Genomic DNA, 23,624 nt, shown 5'->3' on the forward strand with positions numbered 1-23,624 from the left:
TCAATAGCTGTGGACCCAAAACAGATCCTTGTGGTACCCCACTGGTGACTGAACTCCAGGATGAACATTTTCATTCAGACACGATCCTCTGTCTTCTATAAGATCGCCAATTTCTGATCCAAACTGCGAAATTACCCTCAATTCCATGCCTCTGCATTTTGTGCACTAGCCTACTGTGGGGAACCTTATTAAATGCCTTACTTCAATCCATAGTCACCACACCAACCGTTTTACCTTATCCATCTGTTTGGTTACTTTTTCAAAGAAGTCAATAAGGTTTATGAGGCACAACCTACCCTTCACAAATCGTGTTGAATATCCCTCATTGATTTATTCCGTTTTTGCTGATTATAAATCCTATCTATTTTAGCCCTTTCCAACACTTTATCTCTACTATCTGTCTCACTCTTCGACACAGGCATCTCCATCAAGGATGGACACCACAGCACCTCATTCTACCACAAACCCACAGATAACCTCACGATGCACTTCTCCAGCTTCCACCCGAAACATATTGAAACTGCCATTCCTTACGGACGAGTCCTGTGCACACACAGCATCTGTTCAGATGAGAAGGAACGTGGCGGCATTTAAAAATACTCAAGGATTCCCACATAAGAATGGGGCACGATGCTCAACTCATTGACCACCAGTTCCGACCTGCCACAGCACAAAACTGTAATGACCTCCTCAAGAGATAGACACAAGCTGCAACCGACAGGGTACCCTTCATTGTTCAGTCCTTCCCAGGAGCTGAAACACTACGCCATGATTTCCGAGACCTGCAACACATTATCACTGAGGTTAAGCACCGCGCCACACCTCCACTACTCACCTTTAAACAACCACCAAACCTCAAACAGAACATTGTTCACAGCGAACTGCCCAGCTTTCAGAACAACACCATACAGCCCTGTCATGATAGATGCTGTAATACGTGTCAGTGTGTAGACATGGATACCACCACTACGTGTGGGACACCTCCCACCATGTGCGTGGCAGGTACTCATGTGACTCGTCCAATGTTGTCGATCACATACGTTGCAGGCAAGGATGGCAGGAGGCGTGGTACATTGGGAAAACAGAGCAGAGGCTACGACAACGGGTGAATGGGCACCACACAACAATCAAAAGACCGGAGGGCTCACATTCAGTCGGAGAACACTTCAGCTTTCCGGGATATTCGACCCCTCACACCCTTGGGTGACTATCCTCTCAGGCGGACTTCAGGGCAGGCAGCAGAGAAAAGTGGCTGAGCAGAGGCTAATAGATAAGTTCGATATTGTTGCATATTAGGATGGTCTCAAAAGAACCTTGAGTTCATATCACTCTTCAGGTGACGCCACTGCACTACACACACACACACACACACACACACACATTCTTGCAGACCATCTCTCATACACAAACTCACTCTCAGCCGGTCACACAAACAGTCCAACACTCACACACACTCTCTAACACACCCACTCTCTCTCCATGATAACCTCCCATCACACACACACACACACACAGCCACATGCAAACACTCACATATAAGTTTGCGGAGTGAATTTGCACTTGCAGAATTAAATGCATGAATCCACGCAAGATTCTGTCAATCCCTTTTTTAGATTAGAATCAGTCTAAACATTGGGGCACAGACAGACTCACACATGGCACCTCACACTTTCAATGTATTATCTGAGCTGACATGGCACCTATTGGTAAAGTTCACTTGAGAATGTAACTTTAAGAAAGTTCTGGAAGTTACACATGAAAGAACTGAAACCAACATGCTCATTCGAAAAGATGAGAGACTTAACAAACAATCCAGGACTTTTACATTACAAAGTTTCAGGTACATCACACTGTAAACTTTTGTTGTAAATTCTGTGTCCTACACAACCATCTGATGAAGGAGCAGCGCTCTGAAAGCTAGTGCTTCCAAATAAACGGGTTGGTCCCTAACCTGGTGTTGTGTGATTTCGAACTTGGTCCTATAATTGCCAGGGTTGTCTCTGCTCCCCTTCTTGAACATGGGAACATCATTTCCTATCCTCCAGTCTTCTGGTACTATTCCAGTAAACAGTGATGACATAAAGATCAAAGCCAAAGGCTCAGCAATCTCCTCTACGGCTTCCCAGAGAATCCGAGGATAAATCTCATCTAACCCAAGGGACTTACCTATTTTCACACTCTCCAGGATTGCTAACACCTCCTCCTTGTGAACCACAATCCTATATAGCCTAGTACCTGATATCTCATTATTCTCCTCAACAACATTGCATTTTTCCAGTGTGAATACTGCTGAGAAATATTCACTGAGCACTTCCCCTATCTCCTCTGACTCCATGCACAACTGCCCACTGCTGTTCTTGATTGGCCCTAATCTTACTGTCGTCATTCTTTTATTCCAGAATTACCCAGAGACAGCCTGAGGATTTTCCTTAGTCCTATCCACCAACAACTTCTCATGTCACTTTTTGCTTCTTATTAAGTAATAATAATGATCTTAGTCAAAGTAGTAAATGGAAAAGGAAGGAGAAAAATCAACACGTCTCACAACCTGCTGCTCGTTGGGGTTCCCACGATTGATGGCTCATCTGGAGGGTTAGGTTTGTTTCTGGCACCTCTCCTGATCCTGGCGTGAGGCACAGTCCAACTCTTGAAATGAAACTCTCTCTGTCTTTTATACAGTATAACAAACAGCTAACGCAGGAAACAACTATCAAACAAAACCAAACCGAAGATGCTGTATTCGGAGCGTAAAGGAATGTTCGCATGAATCCTTCAAGGTCATGCAACTGCCAAATATCATCATTAACTTTCCAAACCTATTTTTAGGTTTTGTTCCTTCCCGAGTTGAACCCTCTACATACTGTTTGACGAAAGTTTCCTGAATACATTTAACAAGTTCCACCCCATCTAAGTCCTTAACTCAATGGCACTGCTGATGATATTTGACAGTGTGTGTTACAACTCCAAATGCAGGCACAAATCCGTGATATCTGCACGAGAACGCATACTAAAAGCATGTAACCTACACCACAAAATTAAAAACGGCTATAAAAATCACCGTCATCAAGATGAATAATTTTAGAATACGATGCATGATAACATTAATGACCACAGTGGCCTATTTCGTGAGATTAGGTTCAGCAATTGCCAACTGATTAATCATTCGCAGAAGCTTCTATCCATAATAAATGTACATGGTTCTACAAGTCCAGTTGTTTGAGGGTAATAAGGAAGGTGGGACATCCAATGGATCCCACTGCCTGCAGTCCATTGCTACACCTGTTGACCTGTAAAGTGTGAGGCACTGTACAATTTATTTCTGATGGTTCACCATAGAAGGATATGAACTGTTCTATTCCATTAATAGTGTTACTCTGATTTGTTTTGGTTGTTGGAAAAGCTAAGATTAGCCCAGCGTAAGTGTCCACCATGGTTAGCAGATTCATATATTGTTGTTGTAATGGTAATGAGCCAACATATTCAATCTGCCAGATTTGAGCAGAATGTTCCCTTCCACAGGTGGAAGGAACATTTGGAGCATCTGGCAAAATTGTTCAATCAACTCCAGGACACAAGTTTGATGATAGACCTGGCAAAGAATGAGTTTGCAAAAACCCAAGTCATGTTACGAGGTCGTACCGTTGGACATGGATAGATAGCCGTATAGGATGTGAGAACAAATCTAATTGAAGAGTTCCCCATACTGTTCACAAACAATGATTTATGCAATTGGCCTTTTTTTGGCAGTGGGAAATGTTTTGCCTCTTGTCATTGCTCACATTGTCACAAAGTCTCAATTTTGCTCATGGAGATGAACTATTAGAGCAACTTCCGGTGGTAGGTGAGCCCTTTAAAGCAAGGTTTAGTGGGCCTTACCAAACTGAAAGAAAACTGAATGAGGTTAATTATTTGATTCACATGTAACATAGAAGGAAAACTCACACAGAGTGTGTTGTGTGATTTTGTTCAAATGGTATTTTGATGGGGAAGGATACCAAACGCAAAATATGTTAATTTTTGCTACATAGTGTGAAGAACGAAATTCAGAAGATACTGATTTTGGCATTACTAGAATTAAATCAGACAATGTGGCTCAGAGATGAGCAGGACTGGCAGCTTAATGTTCCAAGATACAAATGCTGCAGGAAGGATAGAAAGGGAGGCAAGAGAGGAGGCGGAGTGGCATTTTTGATAAGGGATAGTATTACAGCTGTGCTGAGGAAGAATATTCCCGGAAATATATCCAGGGAAGTTATTTGGATGGAACAGAGAAATAAGAAAGGGAAGCTAACCTTATTGTGATTGTATTATAGATCCCCTAATAGTTACAGGGAAATTGAAAAACAAACTTGTAAGGAGATCTCAGTTATCTGTAAGAATAATAGGGTAGTTATGGGAGGGCATTTTAACTTTCCAAACATAGACTGGGACTGCCATAGTGTTAAGGGTTCAGGTGGTGTGGAATTTGTGAAGTGCGTACAAGACAATTTTCTGATTAAGTATGTGGATGTACCTACTAGAGAAGGTGAAAATCTTGACCTACTCTTGGGAAATAAGGCAGGGCAGGTGACTGAGGTGTCAGTGGGGGATCACTTTGACAGCGACCATATTTTTATTAGATTTAAAATAATAATGGAAAAGGATATGCCAGATCTATAATTTGAAGTTCTAAATTGGAAAAAGGCCAATTTTGACCGTATTAGGCAAGAACTTTCAAAAGCTGGTTGGGAACAGGCGTTCGTAGGTAATGGGATGGCTGGAAAATGGAAAGCCTTCAGGAATGAGATAACAAGAATCCGAGAAAGTATATTCCTGAGGGGCGGAAAGGAAAGGCTGGTAGGTATAGGGAATGCTGGTTGACTAAGGAAATAGAGGGTTTGGGTAAGAAAACAAGAAAGCATATGTCAGGTACAGGCAGGAAAGATCAAGTGAATCCTAAGAACAGTTAAAAGGAAGTAAGAGTATATTTAAGAGGGAATTCAGGCGGGCAAAAAAGGGGACATAAGATAGCTTCAGCAAATAGAATTAAGGAGAATCCAAAGAGTTTTTACAAATACATGAAGGACAAAAGGGTAACTAGGGACAGAATAAGGCCCCTCAGCAAGGTGGCCTTTGTGTGGATCCGCTGAAATTGGGAGAGATACTAAATGAGAATTTTGCATCAGTATTTGCTGTGGAAAAGCATCTGGAAGTTATAGACTGTAGGGAAATAGGTGGTGACCTCTTGTAAAATGTCCAAATTACAGAGGAGAAAGTGCTGGATGTCTTGAAATAGTTGAAGGTGGATAAATCCCCAGGACCTGGTCAGGTGTACCTAACACTCTGTGGGAAGCTAGAGAAGTGATTGCTGGTCCTCTTGCTGAGATATTTGTATCATCGCTAGTCACAGGTGAGGTGCCAGAAGACTGGAGATTGGCAAGCGTGGTGCCACTGTTTAAGAAGGGTGGTAAGGACAAGCCAGGTAACTATAGACCAGTGAGCCTGACGTCGGTGATGTGCAAGTTGTTGGAGGGAATCCTGAAGGACAGGATGTACATGTATTTGGAAAGGGTATGACTGATTAGGGATAGTCAACATGGTTTTGTGCGTGGGAAATCATATCTCACAACCTTGACTGATTTTAATTGAGGAAGTAACAATAAGGATTGACGCTAGGGCAGAGAGGTAGATGTGATCTATATGGACTTCATTAAGAGTTTGACAATGTTCCCCATGTGAGACTGTTTAGCAAGGTTAGATCTCATGGAATACAGCGAGACCTAGTCATTTGGAGACAGAACTGGCTCAAAGCTAGAAGACGGAGGGTGGTGGTGGAGGGTAGTTTTTCAGACTGGAGGCCTGTGACCAGTGGAGTGCCACAAGGATCGGTGCTGTGTCCTCTACTTTTTGCCATTTACAGAAATGATTTGGATGTGAGCATAAGAGGTACAGTTAGTAAGTTTGCAGATGACACCAAAATTGGAGGTGTAGTGGACAGCGAAGAGGGTTACCTCAGATTACAACAGGATCTGGACCAGATGGGCCAATGGGCTGAGAACTGACAGATGGAGTTTTATTCAGATAAATGCGAGATGCTGCATTTTGGGAAAGCAAATCTTAACAGGACTTATACACTTAATAGTAAGGTCCTAGAGAGTGTTGCTGTACAAAGTGACCTTTGAGTGGAGGTTCATATCTCCTTAAAAGTGGAGTCGCAGGTAGATAGGATAGTGAAGAATGTGTTTGGTATGCTTTCCTTCATTGGTTAGAGTATTGAGTATAGGAATTTGGAGGTCATGTTGCGGCTGTACAGGACATTGGTTCAGTCACTGTTGGAATATTGTGTGCAATTGTGGTCTCCTTCCTATTGGAAAGGTGTTATGAAACTTGAAAGAGTTCAGAAAAGATTCACCGATGTTGCCAAAGTTTGAGGATTTGTGCAATAGGGAGAAGCTGAACAGGCTGGGGCTGTTTTCCCCGGAGCGTCGGAGGCTGAGAGGTGACCTTATAGATGTTTATGAAATTATGAGGGGCATGTGTGGAGTAAATAGACCAAGTCTTTTCTCTGTGGTCTGGTGTACAGAACTAGAGGGCATAGGTTTAGGATGAGAGGAGAAAGATATAAAAATGACTTACAGGGCAATGTTTACATGCAGAGGGTGGTACGTGTATGGAAAGATCTGCCAGAGGATGTGGTGGAGGCTGATACAATTGCAACATTTAAGAGGAATTTGGATGGGTATATGAATAGGAAGGATTTGGAGACATATGGTCCGTGTGCTGGCAGGTGGGACTAGATGAGGTTGGAATATCTGGTCGGTATGGACGGGTTGGGCCAAATGGTCTGTTTCCATGCTGTACATCTCCATGACTCTATGTCTATTATAAGGACGTTTTCAGAAACTGGAGTAAATTGTTGAATTCACTTCCAGAGGAAATTCAACATGACCAAAAAGAGCTAAGATAATCTCATGGCTCCCTCTGTGGCAGTACTAAATTTATCTGAACTAGGAAGTACTAAACTGATTGTATGATGTAGATATAGGAAGTGCTTTTCCAATTCAGCAACATCCGTATAGGCTTAACTCTCTAAAATTCACACATGTTCCAAAATCGATTGGAAGCATGCTCACTGGTGACATAATCAAAGTGAGTTGCAGTGAATGGAGTTCACCATAAGGGATCCAACAGTTTTGTGTGGAACTCTGAAAATCCAAAGCAGTTACAAAATCCGATTTGTAATCTAGGTGCATGAATTGAAGAATGTATTGAGAAGGGTAGGCAAGCGACTTACATTTCTCATGTTGTTTAATCAAAGGATAGTAACAGGCAACGTTACCTGAAAAAGCCAATGATATTCCATGTTTCATGTCACCAAATGGACTTTACCAGTTTATAGTCAAGCAATTTCATATGGAAAATGCACAAGCCACATTTCAAAGATTAAGTATGAATGTAAATCTGGTATTAATTGATCATGTGGTGTACATCAATAATCTGGTGATGGTTGGTCACAGATGGAAGGAACATTTGGAGCATCTGGCAGAATTGTTCAATCAACTTCAGGAAACAAGTTTGGTGATAGACCTGGTTAAGAATGAGTTCGCAAAAACCCAAGTAACATTCCTAGGCAGTACCATTGCACATGGATCGATAGCCCTGTAGAATGTGAGAACAAATCTTATTGAAAAGTTCCTTATACCGTTCATAAAGATGTTCCACTGACTGTCGATTTGAAGAAAGGCAGAAATTTTTAGTGGATGAATGAATGTGAAGATGAGTTTCAAAGCCTAAAATCTGTATTCCCCACTGCCCTGTGTGAGCAACACTCAATTGTGCAAAGCCATTCATGTATTCGATGACCCTTGATGCACATGACGTGGGTGTTGTTACAATAATCTTACAAGAAGATGGCAAAAGAGTATGGAGAGACTTAATTTCACGGTGAGTCAGAACCACTCAAGACATTTAAGCAACTCTTGGATAGTCACAAAGATGATAGTAAATTGAACGGTATGTCAATTAGTTCAATCTTAGAGCAGGATAAAGATCGCCACATCAAGGGTCGAAGGGCCTTGATTGTGTTGTATTGTTTTATGTTCTATGCTCAACTGAGACTGAATATCTCCTAATTCTGATGGTTCATTTTTCATGGTCTCCTTTATATTTCGTCCGAATAAAAGTGTTGTGTTAATAATTCAAAATTATTCATGCCTTTCTAGCTCTGCATTTCAATGTTACATCCAGTGCACTTGCCGTGTCAATCAAATGGAACTTTCACAGTTTACTTAAATCGACCATTTGCTGGGATTTCATCTCTATTTCCAGTGCTTTGTTTTCAAAAAGCTCAGAATCTATTAATATTCTTTGAATATTAAACCATATATTAATATGAAAACAGAACCATAATCTGTTAGTTTTCTTTGTGTGTGTTTATAATACCACATCTGCATCCTCCTTTCCCCTTTCTCATTTCTTGTATTTAAACCAATCTGATCCAATCTATTCCAAACCTAACTCACACCAATCCAATCTAAGTCAATCCCATCGAAGCGAAAGTGAGGATGACAAGACATTGGAGATTAGAGTCAATTGTGTGGTGCTGGAAAAGCACAGCAAGTCAGGCAGCATTTAATAAGCAGGAGAATTGATGTTTTGGGCAAAAGTCCTTCGTCAATAAATCCCATCAAATAGAACCTCATCTAATAAAATATAATCTAATCAAGTCCCAAATCGATCTAATCTGATCTAATCCAATCTATTTGAATCCAATCCAATTTCAGATGAAAAGCGCACTTGACCCTGTCATGATCTATGAGGCAGTGCTCTGGAGATCAAAGCCGTCAGGTCGGGTAGCACTTTTAGACAGAAGCAGAAGCAGAAGGTGCTGAAAACGATCTGATTCCGATGGCCTTTCGTCTGAATGTTAACTCTGATTTCTCTTCACAGATGCTGCCAGACCTGCTGAGCTTTTCCAGCATGATTTGTTTTTGTTTCTGATTTATGGCACCCGCAGTTCGTTCAGTTTTCACCTTTCGAAAGGCAACAAGTGGAATTGCATGTTGTCACAGATGGATCAATGAGAGGCCACACCTGTGTTTCATAGACTGTTACCTTGTTTCAAAATGTGAACAGTGAGCCTTTGGAGCAGATCATCCTGGTACAGTTTGCACGTAGAGGACTGAAGTCATGGAGAAGCCTCAAAGCAATGGGACTATGCCTGCTAATTCTCATCCCCATCTCTGACACACCAGATCTCCCACCATGACCTGGCCTTCTGGTAACTGATGTAAGCCTCTGAGCTGGATCTGCCCAGATTCTAACAATGAATGTCAGGCAACATGAGAGAGAGAGAGAGAGAGAGAGAGAGTGTTTGTGTTTTGGAATGAAAAGGGAATCTGAATGCACGCGGAGGCAAACGACCATGGCTGGAAGTAAATGATATTTATGCAAAGTAGCCAGTGGCAGGAAAGGTATGTAGTTTAATCTGCAAAACAAAATTGTGACTGAACTGAACATTGGTCCTTCAGAGGACAATGGGGGAATTTTGTCATTAGATATGAGGAAATGGTCAAGGCATTGACCAGGTATTTTGTGTTGGGCTTCACAGTGGAGGACATGAATAAAATGCCAGAAACTGATAAAGAGACGAAAGTAAGTGTGGACCCGGATGCAATCATTATTGCGAAGAGATAATGTTGGGCAAGTTAATGGAGCTAAGAGTAGACAAGTCTCCTGGCCCTAATGCAATTCATGCCAGGGTGTTAAAAGAGATGGTGGGGGAAATAGCTTATGCATTTATTGCATACACATATCATACAACATTCAGTGGAATCTGGATCAGTTCTACCAGATTGGAAACCAGCAAATGTGATGTCACTGTTTCAAAAGGAAGAACGACAAAAGGTGCAGAATTATAGACCAGATGACTTAATGCTGAGGCTATTGTCAAGGAAGGAATAGCAAAACACCTGGATATATATTGCACCGTTGGGTAGACACAGCATGGGTTCCTAGTGGACATGTCATGCTTAACTAATCTTTTGGAATGCTATCAACACATTACGAGCACAATGGATAACAGCGATCCAGTCGATGTACTATGGCTATAGTTTCAAAAAGCATTCAACAAGGTACCCCCACAAAAGGCTGCTGCATAAGATAAAGATGCAAGGCATTATGGGCAGTTTATTAGCTAGGATAGAGGATTGGTTAACTAGCACAAAGCAGAGTGAGAATAAATGAGTTCTATTCTGTTTGGCATTCCTTGACTATTGGTGTGCCTCAGGAATCAGCGATGGGGCTGCAATTATCCACAATTTGCATAGGTGATTTGGAGTTGGGGGCCATGTGTATTGAAGTTTGAGGATGATGCTAAGATGACATAGAGCAACGTGTGCTGAGGACTGTTAGCATGCAAATGCCTGGCAGATGGAGTACAATGTTAATAAACGTGAAGTCATTTATTTTGGGAGGAGTAACAGTAAAAAGGACTATTACTTGACTGGTAAAAAAATGCATTATACTGCTATGCAGCAGGATCTGGGTGTCCTTGTGCATGGATCACAGAAGGTTAGTCTACAGGTGCAAAAGGTCATTGAGAAGGCAAATGGAATTTTGTCCTTCATTGCTAAAGGAATTGAGTTGAAAAGCAGGAAGTTTATGTTGCAGTGGGAAATGGTACTGGTGAGGCCACGCCTGGAATACAGTGTGCAGTTTTGGTCTCCTTACTTGGGAAAGGATGTACTAGCACAAGAAAAGGTTTTTAAGGAGGTTTACTAGATTGATTCGGAAGTTAAGGGGGTTTGCTTATGAGGATAGACTGAGTAAACTGGGATTATATTCATTGGAATTTAGAAGAATGAGAGTGGATATTACTGAAACATAAAAAAAATCAAGGGAATAGATAAGGATGTTTACACTGATCGGTAAAACTAGGATAAGAGTGAATAGCTTCAAAATTAGTGGGAGCAGATTTCAGACTGAATTGAGAAGGAACTTATTCACCCCAAGGTTTGTGAACCTTTATAGTTCCCAGCCCATTGTGGTGGTTGAGACTTTCTCAGTAAATGTTGTTAAAGTTTAGATAGATAACTGTCTGAGCTGTAAAGGAATTAAGGGTTGTGGTGAGGGTAAAAACAATGACTGAGGGTGCTGTATTCCTGCCTGACTTGCTGTGCTTTTCCGGCACAACTACTCCAGGTTATGGTGAGGGGGCGGGTAAGTGGAGCTAGGGCCACAAAAACATCAGCCATGATCTGACTGAACTGGGGGAGCAGGCTCGACGGGCCAGATGGCCTACTCCTGCTGCCAGTTATTTATATGTTCCTATGTTCTAAGTAATTTACTGTCTGACCAGATTAAATTAGCTAAAATCCCAATCCATGGAAGATGAATAGAGACTGACTGTCTATTACTGAGCTACCATGGAACACGAAATGAGACATCCAACTGAACCTTTCCCACCTTTGAACGGTCAGCTCATACCCGATGCAAACTGATCTCTCTTTTCACTGAGCCACCCTACCCATATCACTGTTTTGTTTCGGATCAACCTTCTCAGAGATGTTTTTATATGGCCCTGGAACAGTTGGGATTGATCCCACGTCACATTGCTCAGAGACACAGCCACTACAATATGGTCAATGGCTCCAGCTTTATTCCACTTGGTACCCCACAAGATTCCTATTGCTCATAACCCACTATCCTTTCATATATCCATTATTGTCTGACGAACACTACAAAGTGTTATTTTCCAGAATTGATGCTAATTCAATTCGAACCCATCGGTTTTAAATGTTCGTCATGAAAAGCAAGTATTGTGTCCTTCGAGACCTTTATATCAGAACAACAAGAGATCGGTTTCATTACCTGAACTTTAATCTTTGAACTCCCCTGGGTTCCTTTTCCGATTAATAAAATGAACAATAAATTTCAGTGGATATTTTGCTGCATTCATCACGTGTTCTCTCAACTTGGGCAGAGACATTCCATAAATCAAAGAATTTGTGCAGCAACTTAAATTGCGGAGCATATATGCGACATGTTTAAATGTATATTCACCGACACTGTCCAAGGCATCATCAGCACCAAAATAATATAAAATGTACCACAACCACAGAAATATGAAATTGGCGGATATGGTGAAGAGTAATATCATTGACTTCCTCCTGCTCTCCATCTCTGGGTCCCTGTGATTCTCAGCCTTGCACATCAATCTCTTGCGGACTCGATTGGTCACTAAAATTTGACTGATTGTTAGAGTGTTGAGTAACAGAATAAAAGAAAATGGGAACATTGGAGTTAAAACCTTTTCAAATAATCTATATCCTCTCCACACAGGATCAGTATAATATGCTTTCGAATTGGAACAACCCCATCCTATGTGGTCAATAATCTTGGAATGACTAAATCTAAAGTAGATGGGAATATTTTTTAAACAGAGCAGAATGCTTGATGTCGCTAGAACCACAACCACAGTTTTCTTGGTACAATACTTCAATTTTAGCTTCTGACAACAAATAGCAACAAATCTATCAAAGGTGAAGGCGACATTGAACCAAACAGAACAGTCGATGATTGCACGACGTAGGGCATAACGTACACGACACACAGAAGTGATGTCCAGGAATGTCGATGGGAAATAATCATTTTCCACTTTGCTGAGTATGATCTCAAAAATAACAAACAATAGATCTGTTGTTGCCATGGCAACCATGTAATGCCTCGTACAAGTGGAGATTCCGCACTTTTCTCTGGACAGGATCACAATTGCGAATAAATTAACTGGAAGAAACAGAAAGGAATTTTGTTGGAAGTTGCTGCTAAAACAATTTTCGTTTCTGAATGTAGGTGGCAAATGCTGTGCTTTAGCAATACAAACTTTTGAGTCTGGAACAAGACTGAATGTAAATAATGACAACCATGATATTAGCGGGCATCACAGCTCACTGGATCGTACTTGGCTTGTGCAGAGTTCTGCAGAAGAGCCATATCTGAACGTAAAAGTTTATCTCTGCTTCTCTCTCTCCACAGGCGCTACCAGACCTGAGCAATCTCTACAGCAGCTTCAGTGCTTCTTTTAAAGCTCCATCATCACAGCATTTTGTTTTTCAATAATTTCTATATAAAAGGGACGTTGGTATAAAATGCTCCCAGGAAGCACAAGTGCAGTATTACATTAGGCATCAGAACAGAAAAGGGTTGGTTCCATCTTAAACTCTGATTTCCTCTGTACAGGAAAACTTTTTATCAAATTCACATTACTTTCTCACGTAATAGACCTTTATCCTTCTTGGATCATTCCCCATAGCCGCAGAAATGGGCGAGCGAAGATTACATGTGAATAGATATCCTTGGTAGCAAAACAGGTTTAATGAAATTGCAAATGAAACCAGAAAACTCAGAATTATTTCTTCTGAAATGATGGAACAATGATCGTATTAACAGACTGAGAACAGTACTTAGGCTGCTGATTGCAGTTTTGCTTTTCACAGAAAACAAAAATAATGCAAGTGGCTGGTGTTTTGACAAAACTAACTCCCTTTCTTTGAAGTTACACCTTTGGGACAATTCAATGGGCGGTAAATGTATTCCATGGATAAGAAATTGCCGAGTGGTGATTCAATTGATCTCTTCAAACTTGTTACCCACTTCTAGAGTTTTGTCTTCAAAAATCTACTTCTTGAATTCTGGATGTCATCAACAAAAGACTCATGAAAACCACCAAAGAAAAAACAAATTACAGCTATCTAATCTTCACCTCTGATGCTGCTTGACCAGCTGTGTCTGTTTTCCAGCTGCCTCTCCAGTATCGGCTATCCTCCCTCTCTCCAAGATATTGTGGACATTGCTACCATGTGAGAGGGAAGCATTAAAGTGATTTCAGTTCTGATGATGACATGAAGGTAAGGATATGAACATAGGGTAAGAACAATAAAGGATCGCAAGAAACTAACAAATTACCTGAAGAACAATCAAATACTATTTTGGGCGTTGTAAATCCTGGCACTTCAAATTATGTTATATAGCAATGTGGTAAAAGTTATAATTATCATTACATTTTATGATAATGTGGTACTAAATATAATTACAATTAGATTATATCATAATGAGGCAATAAATATAACTTTAAATATATTATGCGGTAATGTGGCAACAAAGCATTCCAGATAGAAAACAAAATTTTCTACCTTCACAATAAAGCAAAAATATGGTAGAAATCAGAGATGATCTGAGGAAATAATCTTTGAAAATGTTTACTCTGTGTGAGAATGGGATAGTGATAGATGTACTCTGATAAACCGTACAGGAACCATAAGGAACTGGTTTGACTCTTTCAATTCATGCATTCAACTCCACCCAAAACACCTTCAATGGTAATGTCGCACTTTGCGATACAATGTTATTAGGGTTCAGTCTTAAACTGTATTTTGCCTGGGAAGGTATCCCCAACAAGAACACCAATGGCGTTTTGCAATTTAATCATATAGGAGAACTTGAGGATTGCAGATACTGGAGATCAGAGTCGAAAAGTGTGGTGCTGGAAAAGCACAGCCTGTCAGGCAGCATCCGAGGAACAGGAGTGTTGATGTTTCAAACATAAGCTTTTCTTCAGGAATTGATGAAGACATTATGCTGATGAACACTTTAGTCATATACACAACTGCACAGAATGAAATAACACAATATTACAATGTAGTTGCGCAGGAGACTGTTGAGGCAACAGAATAAAGATACACAAAATCAATAAATTTGGCATTAGCCTCATACAAGTTTAGAATTGCTTTTCATTCAACTTTGGCAGCTATGTCAAGTCACCAGAGTCCTGCTGAGCGATCGGGATAGAGTTGACTGGTGGTGTTTAATCCTGATGGTCACTGAGTAATGCCTCAGGTTGAAGGATGAGATTGAGAAGGACAGTCCTTATCATTAAACCCTGCACATGCAGAGTCCATACTGTTGTCATCATCCTCTGTCAAAAAACATTTTTCCATCCAAATGAGCCAAGTGACACCCACCCCGTCCAGGCTATTAATGAGTTGTGTAAATATTGTCACTCACAGATATCAAGAGAAGCTATGTCGGACACAAATTGAAACATCCTCTGTTATAATGTGGTTGTAGGAACTTACCAGGAATACCAATCACACCAAGGATCAGATAGAATATTTTCCTGATGGTCTGAATGGGGAGATGCATCTTCTCCTTGAACTAGGACAAGTAATCTCCCCAAATTAGATGATGATCTGTTACATACGTTGTGCTTTAATTATATATGCTGCAGAATCTCCTTGGAGACATAGAGTTGACATGTCTGTTAAGTTATTTTCTGAATTTGTACGCTCGCAGATCCCAAGAGCTGACACTAGTCTTGGTAACTAATCTTTGACAGCTGAGATTGAATCAGCCCAATTCCATCCCCTGCAGGATGGAGACATCTGTTCATATTTAGTGTCTTATCAGAGCTGGAAGCTGTTTGCAACTGATCTTATCCTAATTTCAAGATGGGCTTCACTTACACAACTATACAATTAACAAAATTCTAACATCAGAGAATCCATTCAGTTTTATTGAAGTCAGATGTTGTGTTTTGTTTTCTTCTTATCTCGGGATGTTCCATTGAACATTTTATAACAGAGCACTGAATTATTGAACAAGTCTCGTCTGTTTGAGCTCCCTCCAGGAGAAGCTCAGGTGCTCTCACTCCACCCAGTCTACCCATCTTTGCTCTGTCTCAATGTTTGAATGATTTATTCAACATGTTTCAGATTCAATATGCTTCATCACATGATCTATGAGGACATTGCTGATCACACTGTCATGCACTGAAATATCTTTCCATCAGTTAACAATTGATTTCATCATGAATTACCTTGATATGTACGCTCAAACCGTCAGGAAATATATAAATGCCAGAGTCATCAGCTGTACCCACAAGTTAGAGCAAAACAGCACCCGTTCACAACGCAACGCCATCCAGGCTCTCAAAACCAATCACAACATTGTCACCAAACCAGCAGATAAAGGAGGAGTCATTGTCATTCAGAACAGAACAGATTACTGCAAGGAAGTGTACCGACAACTGAAAAACCAGTAACACGACAGGCAACTACCGGCTGATCCAAACAAAGAACATAGCCCTGAACTAAACACGTTCATCAGGACTTTGCATCCACTTCTTCAGAGTTCCCTACACACGCTCATCCCACATACTCCTCGTGAAGGCGACTTCTACTCCCATTCAATGAGCTGAATGAGGTCAATTTTTTCATCTTTAAATGAAAGGTAATAGGGAAATCACTGGCCATTATAGACCAGTCAGTCCCACGTCTGTGGTCAGCAAAGTTTTGGAGAGAATTCTGAGGGATAGGATTTATGACTATTTGACAAAGCATAGTGTGATTAAATGCAGTCAGCACGGCTTTGTGAGGGGCTGGTCATGTCTCAGGAATCTTATTGAGTTATTTGAGGAGGTATCAAGATAGATTGATGTTGGTCGAGGAGTGGATGTGGTGTATATGGAGGCATTTGTTATGGCTCCCCAGGGTAGGCTCATTCACAAAGTGAGATTTGGCTATCTGGATTCAGAGTTGGCTGGCTTACAGAAGGCAGAGAGTGGTTGTAGATAGAAAGCATTCTGCCTGGAGGTCAATGTTGAGTGGTGTCCCGCAGGGCTCTGTTTTTGGGCGTCTGTTCTTTGTAGTTTTTATAAATGACTTGGATGAGGAGGTTGATGGGTGGGTTAGTAAATTTGCAGATAACTCAAAGGTTGGAGGTGTCATCGATAGTATGGAAGGCTACTGCAGACTGCAGCGCGACATAGACAGGATGCAGAGCTGTGCTGAGAAATGGCAGATGGAATCTGACCTGGATAAATGCGAAGTGATGCGTTTTGGAAGGTCGAACTCGAATGCTGAATATTGGATTAAAGACAGAATTCTTGGCAGTGTGGAGAAACAGCAGGATATGGGTGTGCAAGTCCATAGATCCCTCAAAAGGTACCACCCAAGTGGATAGGGTCGTGAATGAAAGCCAAAACACCATATCCTTTCTTAACAGGGGTATCGAGTTTTCGTGCCGTGAGGTTTTCCTGCAGCTCCACAAGTCCCTGGTGAGACTACACTTGCAATATTGTGTCCACTTTTGTTGTCCCTTCTACATGAAAGATACAGAGGCTTTGGAGAGGGTGTGAAGGTTTACCAGGATGCTGCCTGGACTGGAGGGCTTGCCTTATGAAAAATTTTGAAGAAGCTCAGACTTTTCTCTCAGGACAGAGGAAGACAGGAGACCTGATCGAGGTGTACAAAAGAATGAGTGGAATAGATAGACTTATTAGCCAAAGACTTTTCCCCAGGGCAGGATTGACAGTTGTCAGAATTCATGGTTTGGAGTTATTAGGAGGAAGGTATAAAGGAAACGTCAGTGGTAGGTTCTTTATGCAGAGAGTTGTGAATGTGTGGAATGCGTTGCCAGCGTGGTGGTAGAAGTAGAGTCATTCTGGGCATTTTAGCGATTGCTAGACAATCACATGGATAGCAGTGAGTTGAGGGCTGTGTAGATTAAGTTCCTATATTTACATTAGAATTAAACCTCGGCACAACATTGTGGGCCAAAGGGCCTGTTCTATGCTGTACTTTTCTAATTTCTACGTTCCAAAGATACACTAAGCTAACGCAGCAGGACGTCCCATCGTATCAGGCAATGGGACTGTGTGTGAGAATCTCTCTGGCTATGTTGAAGGCGTCTTGAAACCTATTGTACAGGGGATCCCCAGCTTCTGTCGCAACATTAAGGATTTCTTACAGAAACTCAGCACCCACAGACCAGTCGAACTGCGAACAATCCTCGTCACATTCCACGTTATAGCATGATACACCAGCATCCCTCACAATGATGGCATGTTGACAACAGCCTCAGTACTCAACACCAACAACTGCCAATCTCTCAACTCTGTCCTACAACTCATCTGCTTTATCCTCAATCACAACCTCTTCACCTTTGACAACCAGTTCTTCATCCAGACACATGGAACAGCCATGGGGACAAAATTTGCACCCCAAGATGCCAATATCTTCATGCACAGATTCGAACAAGACTTCTTCTCTATGCAGGATCTCCAATCAACATTATATACCAGGTACATTGACAACATTTTCTTCATCTGGAACCATGGCATGGAGTCATTGATAAAAGAACATAGTGATATCAAGCTTCATCCCACCATCAAACTCACAATGGAATATTCTGGACAATCTGCCTCATTCTTGGACACATGCATTTCCATCAAGGATGGACAACTCCGCACCACAGTCTTCCACAAACCCACAACCTCACAATGCTACACTTCTACAGGTTCCACCCAAAACATAATAAAACAGCCATCCCCTATGGGCAAGCCTAACGTGTACACCAGACCTGCTCAGATGAGGAGGAACGTTGGCGACACGGTGGCACAGTGGTTAGCACTGCTGCCTCAGAGCGCCAGAGACCCGGGTTCAATTCCCCACCTCAGGCTACTCTCTGTGTGGAGTTTGCACATTCTCCCCATGTCTGTGTGAGTTTCATCCCGGTGTTCTGGTTTCATCGCACTATCCTAAAATATACTGGTTCGGTGAATTGGCCATGCTAAAATTACCCATAGCGTTAGGTGAAGGGGTAAATGTAGTGGAATGGTTCTGGGTGGGCTGCACTTCGGTGGGTCGGTGTGGACTTGTTGGGCCGAAGGGCCTGTTTCGACACTGTAAGTAATCTAAAGAAAAACGTGACCGGCACCTGTAAGTACTCAGGGATGCCCTCATAAGAATGGGATACGATGCTCAACTCATCGACTGCCAGTTCCGACATGCCACAGCAAGGAACCATAATGACCTCCTCAGGAGACAGACACGTGTTGCAATCGACAGTATTTCCCAGGAGCTGAAAAACTTTGTAACCTGCAACACATTATCAATGAGGATGAGCAACTCGCCAAGACCTTCCCCACACCTTCACTGTTCGCATTAAACAATCGCCAAACCTCAAGCAGATCATTATTCGGAGCAAGCTGCCCGGCTTTCAGAACAGCTCCATACAACCCTGTCAAGGTAGGTGCTGCAAGATGTGTCAGAGTGTGGACATGGATACCACCATAACACATGGGGACACATCCCACCATGTACCTGGCAGGTACTGCTGTGACTCAGCCAATGTTGTTGATCTTATACGTTGCAGGCAAGGATGCCGTGAGGGATGGTACATTGGGGAAACCGAGCAAAGGCTACGGTAAAAGATGAATGGGCACCGCACAACAATCAACAAATAGTGTTCCCTCCCAGTTGAGGAACACTGCAGCGTTCCAGGACATTCGACCACAGACCATCCTTCGGGTGACCATCCTCCAAGGCGGACTTCAGGTCAGGCAGCAGCGAATAGGAGCACTCCCACAATTACACATGCACAATCTCACAGAGCTGGACACTCAAAAATCGCATACACAGACATATGCACTCGCTCTCACTCTCACAAACCCCCACCCCTGACAGACAGTCAGACACACACACACACACACACACACACAAACACACGCACACACACACACAAAATCCACACGCACACACACACACACACACACAGACATATACGTTTCTGGGGTGAATTTATTCGTGCAGAGTTACATTGTACTTTGCTCAAAAACTGCACGAAACCATGTAAGACTCTGTTAACTCACATTTTAGATTAGAATCAATCTAAACATTATGGCACAGACAGGGAACACAGGGAGCGAACACCTTCAACATATAATCTGGTTGACACCAATTGATACATTTAACCTGACAAAGTAACCTTTAAAAAAAGTTTTGTGAATTACAGATGAAAGAAATGAAACTATCATGGTATTCTGACAGATGAAATACTCAACAAACAATCAAGGTGTTTTCAATGTATGATTTTAGTTACTTCACACTGTAAATTTTTGCTATAAATTCTGTGTCTTACAATTTTGTTTTCCACAACCACCTGATGAAGGAGTGACGCTCCGAAAGCTAGTGTGCTTCCAATTAAACCTGTTGGAGTATAACCCGGTATTGTGTGATTCTGAACTTTATACTTCCCAGTCCAACACCGGCATCTCCAAATCACCGCCAGCCACTGTGGGGAAATCATTACCACATCCCCCACTCCTCCTCCACCCACCCTTAACAATCCCACTCTAACCCAATGCACAATGGTCGCTTTCCTAACTAGAGCACATTCAACTTATCTGACCTCTCCATGTAATAGATAAACCTGTTCCTCTGAAGGAGACACAACGTCCAGGAGTAGCAAATTTACCTTCCCTGTTTGACCTCTGTATCTGCAGTTTGTATCTTGTAGAAATGGAAAGAACTGCAAGTGCTGTAAATCAGACACAAAAACAGACATTTCTGGAAAAGCTCAGCCGGTCTGATGGCATCGGTGGGAAAATGAACTGTGCAATGACGCCCCCGAGGAAGGATCACTCAACTCCAAACGTTAAACCTGATTTCTCTGCATAGATGCTGACCGACTTGTGAAGCTTTTCCAGCAATTTCTGTTACTGCTTTTAAAAAGAGCTTGATTAGAGTTCAGGAGAGACATGTTCCTGTGAAAATGAGGGATAGAAATGGGAAGATTAGGGAACCATGGATGACAGGTGACATTGTGAGACTAGCAAAGAGGAAAAACTGAAGCATGCATAAGGTCGAGGTGACTGAAGACAGACGAGGCTTTGGAAGAATGTCAGAAATGTAGGACCACTCTAAAACGTGGAACTAAGAGGGAGAAAAGGGATCATGAGATATCTTTAGCAAATCGGGTTAATGAAAGTCCCAAAGACTTTGATTCATATATAAGGAGCAAGAGGAACTACAGAAAGAGTTGGCCCACTCAAGGACAAAGGAGGAAAGTTATATGTGGAGTCAGAGAAAATGGGTGAGATTCTTAATGTGTATTTTGCATTGGTATTCACCAAGGAGAGGGATATGAGGGATGTTGAGATTGATGACGGATATTTGATTACTGTAGGTCAAGTCAGCAAAAGGAGATGGGAAGGGTTAGGTATTCCAAAAGGCATTAAAGTGGACAAGTCTCCAGGTCCCAATGGGATCTATCCGAGGTTACTAAGGGAAGTGAGAAAGGAAAGAGCTGGAGCCTCAACAGATATATTTGCAGCATACTTAAACACAGGGGAGGTCCCGCAGGACTGGATTAGATTATTTACAGTGTGGAAACAGGCCCTTCGGCCCAACCTGCCCACACACATTTCCCTGACTAATATACACAACACTGTGGGCAATTTACCAGACCAGCACGTTTTGGACTGTGGGACGAAACCGAAGCAGCCGGAGGAAACCCACGCAGACTCAGGGAAATGGTGCAAATTCTGTACAGACAGTTACCTGAGGCTAGGATCGAACCGGGGATCCTGGTGCTGTGAGGCTGCAGTGCTCACCACTGAGCCACCGTGCAGCCGATTTGCTGATGTTGTCCCCTTGTTTAAGAAGGGTACCAGGGATAATCCAGGTAATTATAGACGAGTGAGTCTGATGTCAGTGATAGGAAAGCTGCTGGAGAAGATACTGAAAGATAGTATCTATTCCCATTTGCATGATTTTCAAATTTATTGATCAACTTAACTGCGTTCAAGTCTCTATCATATATATAAAGAGGAATGAAACATAAACGCGAGTAGGTTATATGGCAGTTTTTCAAGGACATTGGAGAGACCTCATTGTGAATAATTTGTGTAGTTTTATTAATGCCCTGATTGAAGGAAGAATATGGTTGCTTTAGATACAGTCCTTGATTGTGACTTAGAATGAGTGCACTTTTGAGATAGGTTTGGACAGACTGATATGTTCCCAAGAGAGATTTAAAAGAAATACGTTTCGACTTGATTGAAGTTTGTAAGATCCTGAATGGTGTTAACAGGCTGGAAATGGAAAGGACACTCTCTCTGCGCTGACTCTCAACCGGGAAATTGGTATTTATTCCATAGGCAGAACAACTCTGTCAGTGCTCATCCTCTAACAGTGCAGCATCCCCACATTGGTGACCAGACATCAATGGAACAAAGGAACAGTTCTGACTTTGTGACTATACTGAATCATTGCCGAGAGTACGGTGTTCCCATTGTATTCACTTCCAGAGCAATACTCCCTCGTCTCTCACCCTGTGGTATTCTTAGAGACTGCAGTATGTTGATGGAAGAAACAGCTGGGGATGCCAGCAAGGGGTGGCACGATGGCTCAGTGGTTAGCACTGCTGCCTCCCAGCGCCAGGGACCCGGTTTCGATTCCACCCTTGGGCCACTGTGTGTATGGAGTTTGCATGTTCTCCCCGTGTCTGCGTGGGTTTCCTCCGGGTGATCCGGTTTCCTCCCACATTCCAATGCTGTGCAGGTTAGGTAAATTGGCTGTGCTAATTTGCCTGGAGACTTAGGTGCAATCATTAGGGAAAATGGTTTTCAGTGGGTACCTCTTCGGAGTGTTGGTGTGGACTTTTTGGACCAAAGGGCCTGTTTCCACGCTGGAGGGGAACTAATCTAATCATTTACCACCATAACATGCACAGGTAGACAGCACAATGACTCACGAGGCTGAATACGACGTTTGCCGTTTTGGAAGGAGAATGACCATGAAGCTAGGATGACTCGCTTCAACAACATGAGGATTAATTTCACTTGGTGTACTCTGCAATAGCTTTGCTCCTGGAGGACCAACATTATTGCACTGGGAACAATTTATGGAAGATCTATTAGTTTGAATCCTGTGGCAAGTAGCTATGAAAGGCACTCCACAAGTGTTGTGTCAATTGTCATGGCCAGAACACGGACAAAACGGCTGGATGTTCAGGGAACATTGTGCTGAGACCTTGACAGAACCCAACTTGCTGGAACTGGTCCTATTGTATCTGTACATTCGGGATTTTTGGTATAGGTTGCTGCAGAGTCTATTCCCTGGAGACAGTCACAATCTTTGAAAAAGGTGCAAAATGTGACAGTGTAGATCAAAGTCGGGTACAGATATCAGAAGGAAAAAGGTTTTAATCACCGAGCTCAGACTGAAAGAAGGCAATGCGACACAAAACAAGAAACAAGGAACAAAGAACAAAGAAATATTACAGCACAGCCCAGTAAGCCTGTGCCAATCTGGATCCTCTGTCTAAACCTGTCGTCTATTTTCCAAGAGTCTTTATCCCTTTGCTCTCTGTCCATTCATGTATCTTACTAAATACATCTTAAATGACGCTATCGTGCCCACCTCTACCGTCTCCACTGGCAACACATCCCTGGGACACACCAACCTCTGCATAAAGAACTTTCCACGCATATCTCCCCTAAACTTTTCCTCTCTCAGTTTGAATGCATGATCCCTGGTAATTGAGTTCCGCATTCTGGGAAAAATGCTTCTTGATATTCACCCTCTCTCTACATAGAACATAGAACAGTACAGCACAGAACAGGCCCTTCAGCCCACTATGTTGTGCTGGCCATTGATCCTCATTACGATAAACCTAATGTGCGAACTCGCAAATTTATGTGACTAAATGCATGTCCAGCAGTCTCTTAAATATCCCCAATGACCTCTCTTCCACAACTGCTGCAGGCAATGCATTCCATGCGCTCACAACTCTCTGCATAAAGA

This window comes from Hemiscyllium ocellatum, chromosome 40, assembly GCF_020745735.1.
Source record: "Hemiscyllium ocellatum isolate sHemOce1 chromosome 40, sHemOce1.pat.X.cur, whole genome shotgun sequence".
Taxonomy (NCBI): domain Eukaryota; kingdom Metazoa; phylum Chordata; class Chondrichthyes; order Orectolobiformes; family Hemiscylliidae; genus Hemiscyllium; species Hemiscyllium ocellatum.